Genomic DNA, 9,929 nt, shown 5'->3' with positions numbered 1-9,929 from the left:
TATTTCTATAGAAAATTTTGTCAAAATTTTATTTCTATAGAAAATTTTGTAAAAATTTTATTTCTATAGAAAATTTTGTCAAAATATTATTCCTATAGAAATTTTTGTCAAAATTTTATTTCTATAGAAAATTTTGTCAAAATTTTATTTCTATAGAAAATTTTGTCAAAATTTTATTTCTATAGAAAATTTTGTAAAAATTTTATTTCTATAAAAATTTTGCCAAAAATTTATTTCTGTATAAAATTTTGTCAAAATTGTAATCCTATAGAAAATTTTGTCAAAATTTTATTCCTATAGAAAATTTTGTCAAAATTTTATTCCTATAGAAAATTTTGCCAATATTTTATGTCTATAGAAAATTTTGTCAAGATTTTATTTCTATAGGAAATTTTGTCAAAATTTTATTTCTATATAAAATTTTGACAAAATTTAATTTCTATATAAAATTTTGTCAAAATTGTTTTTCTATAGGAAATTTTGTCAAAATTTTATTTCTATAGAAAATTTTGTCAAAATTTTATTTCTATAGAAAATTTTGTCAAAATTTTATTTCTATAGAAAATTTTGTAAAAATTTTATTTCTATAAAAATTTTGGCAAAAATTTATTTCTATAGAAAATTTTGTCAAAATTTTATTCCTATAGAAAATTTTGTCAAAATTTTATTCCTATAGAAAATTTTGTCAATATTTTATTTCTATAAAAATTTTGGCAAAGTTTTATTTCTATAGAAATTTTTGTCAAAATTTTATTTCTTTACAAATTTTGTCAACATTTTATTTCTATAGAAAATTTTGTCAAGATTTTATTTCTATAGGAAATTTTGTCAAAATTTTATTTCTATATAAAATTTTGACAAAATTTAATTTCTATATAAAATTTTGTCAAAATTGTTTTTCTATAGGAAATTTTGTCAAAATTTTATTTCTATATAAAATTTTGTCAAAATTTTATTTCTATATAAAATTTTGTCAAAATTTTATTTCTATATAAAATTTTGTCAAAATTTAATTTCTATATAAAATTTTGTCAAAATTGTTTTTCTATAGAAAATTTTGTCAAAATTGTATTTCTATACAAAATTTTACTTCTATAGAAAATTTTGTAAACATTTTATTTTGACAAATTTCTATACTTTTCTATAAATTTTGTTAAAATTTCATTGCTTTAGAAAATTTTGTCAACAGTTTATTTATATAGACAATTTTATCAAATGTTATTACTATAGAAATTTTTGTAAAAATGTTATTTCTATATACCTCCTACGGTATGGTCACACTGGGCAAATACTTGACGGAAATAAAAAACGAATTAGTCGCCGCAGGCAAGCCAGCAAACATTTTTAGTTCATATTGGATACATTACATCAAAATAGGAACATTTTCCAAAAACGGAACATTTGAAAAAAGGACACTCATTTTGGACAAATATTTGTCTAGTTTGATCATACCCTTAGTTAGAGAGGAATATATCTTGCAAAATCTACCAAAACATAAGGAATTCTATCATTCTACCAAACTGTAAAAAATCGAATATTTTTGGTAGAGTTCTACTAACTAACCTAAGACGTAACGATTACGTTAATTCTATTCTATATTAATTCTATTATATCTGTTTGAAAGGCCATAATATGTGCGTTTGCTAATTTTGATTAGGAGTAAAATCTTCCAAAAGCCTTCGTTATTCGGGCTATCGTGGTTACCTTTAATGACTTTATGTATCTTTTGTCAGAATTATATCCAAAGCTATCTCCTCCGTCACCACAATTTCGCAATGTTCAAATTTTGCATTTATTTCAGTATGCACCATATTAATATGAGGCCATAGATACGATTGAAATACATATTTTAAAGGATCCTTCCATTCGTTAGACGCCAACCCCTTTAATTTGGGTGTGTGTGTGGGTGTGTGGATCCTATATGAAGTCTTTTTGCAACATCATAAAATTCACTTTGAAACTTAAATCCGCACTTTTGTCATTAACAACGGATATGCGTGCGAGCACTTTCAAATTACTTTGAGAGCAAAGTTATCGGCTTTTGAAATGAAAGAGCCAACCCAACTTCTTCCTAATGAATTCCGCAATTTTACAAAACTTTGAGTACGTGGTTGCATATGAATGCAATCACCATTACAGCAATCGTCCTAGTATTCCCGGCAACCACAAAAAATATGTGAATACCAAGTCACTTTCAAATCCAATAACACTGTGTGGTATTCATAGCATATCAAGACATGCCATAGTTGAAAACTAAAGAGTATTAGAAAATGAGCACCGTTATAAAGAGTACTAGAAATTGTTTATAGATAAAAATATTAAGCCGAGATTTCTTGAGTAAATTGATTTAAATTTAGTCTCATCTAAGAGATGGGAATAACCTGAAATTGATTGCAATACATAGCAACCACCCTGTGTTCATACACGGTTGAAAAAGACTGTTTTTCATATGTTTGGCTATAAACATTATATGTTTGGAACACAAATTTTTAAACACAATATTTTTGAGTGCAAGCATATAATGTTCATAAACTAGCATAACATGTTTGGGACATATATGTTATTATGTTAGAACATATTATGTTTGGGACATAAAATGTTTGTAAATATAATATGCTTGAATGCAAACATATATTAATTTAGAAATAGCCTATAAACATATATGTGTTTAGTAGCTTGGAGCGCTATTTAACAGGGAGCGATATTGAATTAAGTTGGTGGTTGTTGCTTGTTATTACAAAATTAACATTTTATTTTTCCTTGGGCAATTGATCAGCTACTTCTTTGATCTTTACAAACTGTGTGGTCCGTTGTTCGAATCCCCGTCCGGCAAAAGGTAAAATTAAAATAAAATAAAAAATCATAAAATTGAATAATTTCTTCTACAATGTTTGTATTAAAGAAAAAGGTGCTAAGAACTAAAAAATCTCGTGGAAGTGAGAAAGATGTCGGGGAATATACAATTGGTCAGAAACAAAATTTTGAGCATTCAGGTCGAAAACCTATGTTGTTAGCACCTATATTACCTGTTTATTTTCATAATTCATTATGATTGTAAATATATAAATAAATAAATAAAAATTTGAGCACAATATTGTTTGGGAGAATTTTTTTTAAGCATATAATATTTTTGGGTGCAAAATGCTTCCAAACATATTATATGGTCACATAATAACATATTGTTTTTTGGAAGACAACATTATTGAATTTGGATGCAAAAATACGAAATGTTTGGAACTTAGACTACCCAAACATATATTGTTTAGACCAATATGCTTTCAAACATATTATATATTGGTAGAGATCAAACATATAAATGTTTGAGCAATACCCAAAAATGTATATGCTTGGAGCAAAATATGTTTGGGAGTATATGTTACAGAAGCGATTTTTTGTGAGGGTGTATATGTATCGCCCGAAAAGCATTACTACACAGAAAAAATTTTCACGAATCAGACAATTTTTTTTGTGTGTACGGTGATATTATTCTCACTTATTACTCATTCTTATTAATGTTTCGCTCAAAGTAGTATTTCACATTTTCAATTTCACATATGCGCAATTTTCGCCCTATGCTTAGTATGAGTATTAAAAACAAGTATATATGGCCGTAAGTTTGGTCAGGCCGAATCTTATGTACCCTCCACCATGGATTGTAACGACCATATACTAGCACAATGTACCAAATTTCAACTGATTCGGAGAGGCTCCAAAACCAAATCTCGGGATCGGTTTATATGGGGGCTATATATGATTATGGACTGATATGGACCACTTTTGACATGGTTGTTAAATACCATATACTACCACCACGTACCAAATTTTAACCAGATCGGATGAATTTTGCTTCTCCAAAAGGTACCAGGGGATTGGTACGTGATGTTAGGGGATCTGGGGATCGGTTTATATGGGGGCTATATATAATTATGGACTGATATGAACCAATTCCTGCATGGTTGTTGGATACCATATACTAACATCACGTACCAAATTTCAACCGAATCGGATGAATTGTGCTCTTCCAAGGGGCTCCGGAGGTCAAATCTGAGGATCGGTTTATATGGGGGCTATATATAATTATGAACCGATTTCGACCAATTTTTGCATGGGTGTTTGAGGCCATATATTAACATCACGTACCAAATATCAACTGAATCAGATGAATTTTGGTCTTCCAAGAGGCTCCGGAGTTCAAATCTGGTGATCGGTTTATATGGGGGCTATATATAATTATTGACCGATGTGGACCAATTTTTCAATGATTGTTAAAGACCATATACTAACACAATGTACTAAATTTGAGCCGGATCGGATGAAATTTGCTTCTCGTAGAGGCTCCGCAAGCCAAATCGGGGGATCGGTTTATATGGGGCCTATATATAAATATTGACCGATGTGGACCAATTTTTTCACAGTTGTTAGAGACCATATACTAACACCATGTATCGAATTTCAGCCGGATCGGACGAAATTTTCTTCTCTTAGAGGCTCCGCAAGCCAAATCAGGGGATCGGTTTATGTGGGGGCTATATATAATAATGGACCGATGTGGACCAATTTTTGCATGGTTGTTAAAGGCCATATACTAACACAATGTAGCAAATTTCAGCCGGATCGGATGAAATTTGCTTCTCTTAGAGAGTCTGCAAGCCAAATTTGGGGGTCCGTTTATATGGGGGCTATACGTAAAAGTGAACCGATATGGCCCATTTGCAATACCATCCGACCTACATCAATAACAACTACTTGTGCCAAGTTTCCAGTCGATAGCTTGTTTCGTTCGGAAGTTAGCGTGATTTCAACAGACGGACGGACGGAAATGCTCAGATCGACTCAGAATTTCACCACGACCCAGAATATATATACTTTATGGGGTCTTAGAGCATTATTTCGAAGTGTTACAAACGGAATGACAAAGTTAATATACCCCCATCCTATGGTGGAGGGTATAAAAACAGCATCAAAGTTCATTGCAAATGAATAGTCATTAGTGTGAAAATTAATAAATCCTATTAACGACTGAATTGTATATCTAGGCAACCTGTCACTCATATACGCATCGAATTTTGCAATAAATATTTGCTTTGATGGTAAGCCAGGATGAGTTATGTCAATGAATGAATTTACCACCGATTTGTTTTGCTTTAGTGAAAAAGTTGATCGTTGTCGTCGTTACCATTGCCACGAGTAGTTGTCAATGTTGTTTTAATTGAATTTAAAGTTAGTGCTTGTAAACAAATTAACATAGAGAAATTCTATTAAAATTAAAACTAATGAAATTTCCTGATGAACAAAACGCAATCAAGAGATTGCATTCGTGATAGATGTGAACGAGTGACAGTAAATTTTCGTGACTCATGATAGTATCACATTGAAAAGTTGTGTATGAGTGAAAATAAAACTTTAGATATGTATTAGAGTTGGCTTATGTTAGATATGGAGGGTAATTAGGTACACCGAAAAAAAGTAAATTGTTTTATATGAAGAATTAACTAACTCGTGCGAAAATTAAACTAAATTGTGCTCCACATTTTGAAATATCCACAAGGCGCCATTAAAACCAGGAAAATTTAATGCTCTCTTGTACTTTCTAACTGCTGGTCACAAAATTACACCCTCTCATAGAAGAAAAAAAATATCTAAAAGAAAAGAAGAAAATCGAAATCTTACACCCATAGAAAAAGTCATGAACGGCGTGGTCATTTTGAAACGACCCGTTCATGAAAGTGAATCAACACACATGTGTTGTCAAACTGAGAACAGATGGGGACAATCTGACAACGTAAAAATGACACCATAAGTTTTCAAAACAACAACCAGCGTTCATGATCTGAAAACGTAATGGTTACGAATTTATAAACAAAATTAAAAAAAGATTTCCCCTACCGAGACTCGAACCTGTGTTGCCTGCACGATACACGTTAACAGTCGCATTAGCACATTGCACCAACGGCGGAGTTGACATAACAACGTCTAACGATTATTTTAAGACATTTCATGACCAAAGAAAAACGAATGCCGTTCATGAAATCGTGAACGCCCGTGGACGAAATCGTGAACATTCCGTTTTGATTTTTTGTGAACGTTTCCGTTTCATTTTGACAACGTCCGTTCACGATTGTGAAACGCAATTTTTTCCATTAGTGTATACCAATGTTTAGTTCATAAAATGATCGAAACAAGTAAGTAAAGTAGAAAGTCGGGCGGGGCCGACTATATCATACCGTAAACCACCCTTAATGAATTAGTATTCATAAGTATTTGTGGGGTAACATTGATATAGGTCTGGGAGATAAACCGCAGTTGCATATTTAAGAAAATTAAGGGGTACATGTCTATGGGTGCTTTGTGTCAATCTTACTATAGCTCATAGTCAATGTTGCCAGGGAAAATGTTCGGTTTACCCTACAAGGACAAAAAGAATTCCCTACTTTCCCATACATTCCCAAACAATTTTCTCTACAATATTTTTCGTTAAATTTATACAAATTTTACAAAACAAAATGGTTCTAAGTACTTTATTGTCTTAAAACATGAAAATACAACGTATATAACCTAGAAAATAAATTTGCTTTACCACCACGGTTGCCACAGTTGGTAGAATTCTACCCAAATTAGTAATTTTTTTTGTTAAATCTTTATAAAAATAAAATTTTGGAAAAAGTTTCTATAAACAATTTTTTTGAGAAATTTTTCTATTGAAATAAAATTTTGAGACAAAATTCCACAGAAATAAAATTTTGAGAAAATTGTTTATAGAAATAATATTTTGAAAAAAATTTCTATAGAAATACAATTTTGACAAAATGTTCTATAGAAATAAAATGCTGACATAATTTTCTACAGGAATAAAGTTTACCACACATTGTTAAAGATCAAGCCTTGCCGGCTTCTAATTTCCTCCTCTAGAGCCACCAAAATGTAAAAATTATTACAAATTGTGTTGAGTGAAAATGTCCTACATTGTGGCCCTACGTCCCTACAAGACGCTAAATATTAGAAAAACCCTACATATAGGGAATTTCCCCTATTTCTAGCAACACTGGCTGTGTCGATATTGCGCCTACGGAGTTAGTATGCCACTAATATTGAGCACATTATTAAAAAAAAAAAAAAAGAAAATCGTTAAATTAGTGTGGGTAATAAATACAAATTTGTAAAAATCGAGCAATATTCTTATGTAAGAGCTATAAGTACGATCGGCTAGTACATCAAAATTTGAAATTTGAGTAACATTGGTTAATAAATAAGAGTACTATGGCCAAATTTGGGAAAATCGAGCGATGCATATATATGGAAGCTATATCTAACTCTGAACCAATTTGCATAATATTTTGCGGGTTTGATTAATACCACAAAAGGTTACCTTGTGCAAGATTTGAGTAAGATCAGTTAAGAAATGAGGCCTGTATGGTCAAACATAAGGTTATTAGGGGCGAATTTTTCAAAATCGGGTGATACATATATGGGAGCTATATCTACATGTGAACCGATTTCGATGAAATTTTGCACATATAGTTAGTACTATAGAGGACTGGATCTAGCCAAATTTTAGTAAGATCGGTTAATAAATAAGGGTGCTATGGCCAAATTTGGGAAAATCGGGCTATACATATATATGGGAGCTATATCTAAATCTGAACCGACTTCGATGATTTTTTGCACATATAGTTAGTGCTATAGAATACTACATTTAGTCAAATTTGGGTAAGATCGGTTGATAAATAAGGGTTTTATAGCCAAATTTATAAAAATCGGGCGGTACATATATATGAGAGCTATAGCTAAATCTGAACCGATTTCGATGATTTTTTGTACATATAGTTAGTGCTGTAGAAGATTATATTTAGCCAACTTTGAGTAAGATCGGTTGATAAATAAAGGTTTTGTGGGCAAATTTGGGAAAATTGGACGATACATATATATGAGAGCTATATCTAAATCTGAACCGATTTGGATAAAATTTTGCAGACTTGAAGGGCGATGGAAAAGATTACCTTTTGCCAAATTTGGTGACGATCCGTTTGAAAAAACGCGCAACGTGACCCCATTTGTCGAAATCGGGCGATACATATATATGGGAGCTATATCTAAATTTGATCCGATTTGGATGAAATTTTGCAGGCTTGAAGGGCGATGAAAAAGATAACCTTTTGCCAAATTTGGTGACGATCCGCTTGAAAAAAAGAGCAACGTGACCCCATTTGTCGAAATCGGGCGATACATATATATGGGAGCTATATCTTGATCCGATTTCTTCCAAATTCAATAGCGTTCGTCCTTGTGCCCAAAAAACTCCCTGTACGGCTAATAATTGCGTCCGGAATCCTGTGAACAACAAATACATGGACAGACGGACGGACGGACACCATGCGCTAGATCGATTCTGATCTAGCGGGGTCTAAAATCAATATTTCTGGTAGGCACATTTTTTTAGCAGATCAAAGTTATTATACCCTAACCACTATGGTTTAGGGTATAAAAAGAGGAAATAGGTCAATTATTTAGTTGTGGGTAACAAATCAAAATTTGTAAAAATCGGGCAATATTATTATATAAGAGCTACATATTAGACTAAATACGATCAGCTAGTACATCAAAATTTGAAATTTGAGTAACATTGGTTAATAAATAAGAGTACTATGGCCAAAATTGGGAATATATATATATATATATATATATATATATATATATATATATATATATATATATATATATATATATATATATATATATATATATATATATATATATATATATATATATATATATATATATATATATATATATATATATATGGGAGCTATATCTAAATTTGATCCAAAATTGGCACTTCTGCTCCAATTTTGCCCGCCTTGCACACACAAGGGAGTGGGTTCGATTCCTACTTCGACCGAACACCAAAAAGTTTTTCAGCGGTGGATTATCCCACCTCAGTAATGCTGGTGACATTTCTGAGGGTTTCAAAGCTTCTCTAAGTTGTTTCACTGCAATGTGGAACGCCGTTCGTTGTGCTTAACATGTAATCGGGCAGCACTCAGTGATAAGAGAGAAGTTCACCAATATGGTATCACAATGGACTTACTAGTCAAAGTGAGCCTGATACATCGGGCTGCTACCTAACCTAACCTAACCCTTACTCCGATTTAATTGCAATTTTGCACAGGGAGTAGAATTAGCATTGTAGCTATGCGTGCCAAATTTGGTTGAAATCGGTTCAGAGTTAGATATAGCTCCCATAGAAATGTTTTTCTGATTTCGAGAAAAATGGTCAAAATACCAACATTTTCCTTGTAAAATTGTCACTGCCTCGTCGAAAAGTTGTAAAATGACTCTAATTTCCCTAAACTTCTAATAAAGGGTGGTTAAATTGTAAGGGCCGATCTTGAATGTGAACCACACCTAAACGCCAAGTTTTTTTTCCGAATTTTATTTGACATTTCTCTATTTCAGACTTACTCAATTTGAACCGTGGAGAGATACACAATCCAACAACGTGTTAAATGGTTCAAAGAAATGGCAACAGTGGATGATCAATTTTCGAAGAAATTTTCGCCTCAGTGGATTCGTCAATAAACAGAATTGCAGCATTTGGGCAAATGAGAATCCAAGAGTGATTGTCGAAAAACCAATGCACCCACAAAGAGTGACTGTTTGGTGCGGTTTATGGGCTGGCGGCATCATCGGGCCGTATTTTTTCCAAAATGAGGCCGGCCAGGCAGTTATTGTGAATGCTGTTCGCTATCGTGAGATGATAACGAACTTTTTATGGCCCGAATTGGAATATATGGATGTCGACGATATGTGGTTTCAGCAGAACGGTGCCACTTGCCACACAGCTAACGAAACAATGGCTCATTTGCGCAACAAATTCAATGTCCGTGTTATCTCACGTAATGGCGATGTCAATTGACCGCCAAGATCATGTG

The 9,929-nt window shown here is 32.3% G+C and overlaps 1 long non-coding RNA gene across 1 annotated transcript; it reads left to right on the top strand.

Moving 5' to 3' along the window:
• The first annotated feature begins 2,762 nt into the window (after window positions 1–2,762).
• On the top strand, window positions 2,763–3,095 carry LOC142235170 (uncharacterized). Its single transcript, XR_012721817.1, has 2 exons — window positions 2,763–2,836; window positions 2,903–3,095. It is a non-coding gene; the product is annotated as an uncharacterized LOC142235170 (long non-coding RNA).
• Window positions 3,096–9,929: the final 6,834 nt, after the last annotated feature.

This window comes from Haematobia irritans, chromosome 4, assembly GCF_050003625.1.
Source record: "Haematobia irritans isolate KBUSLIRL chromosome 4, ASM5000362v1, whole genome shotgun sequence".
In the NCBI taxonomy this organism is placed as follows: domain Eukaryota; kingdom Metazoa; phylum Arthropoda; class Insecta; order Diptera; family Muscidae; genus Haematobia; species Haematobia irritans.
Note: the sequence above shows the minus strand (reverse complement) of the source record. Positions and strands in the feature narration are given on the sequence as shown.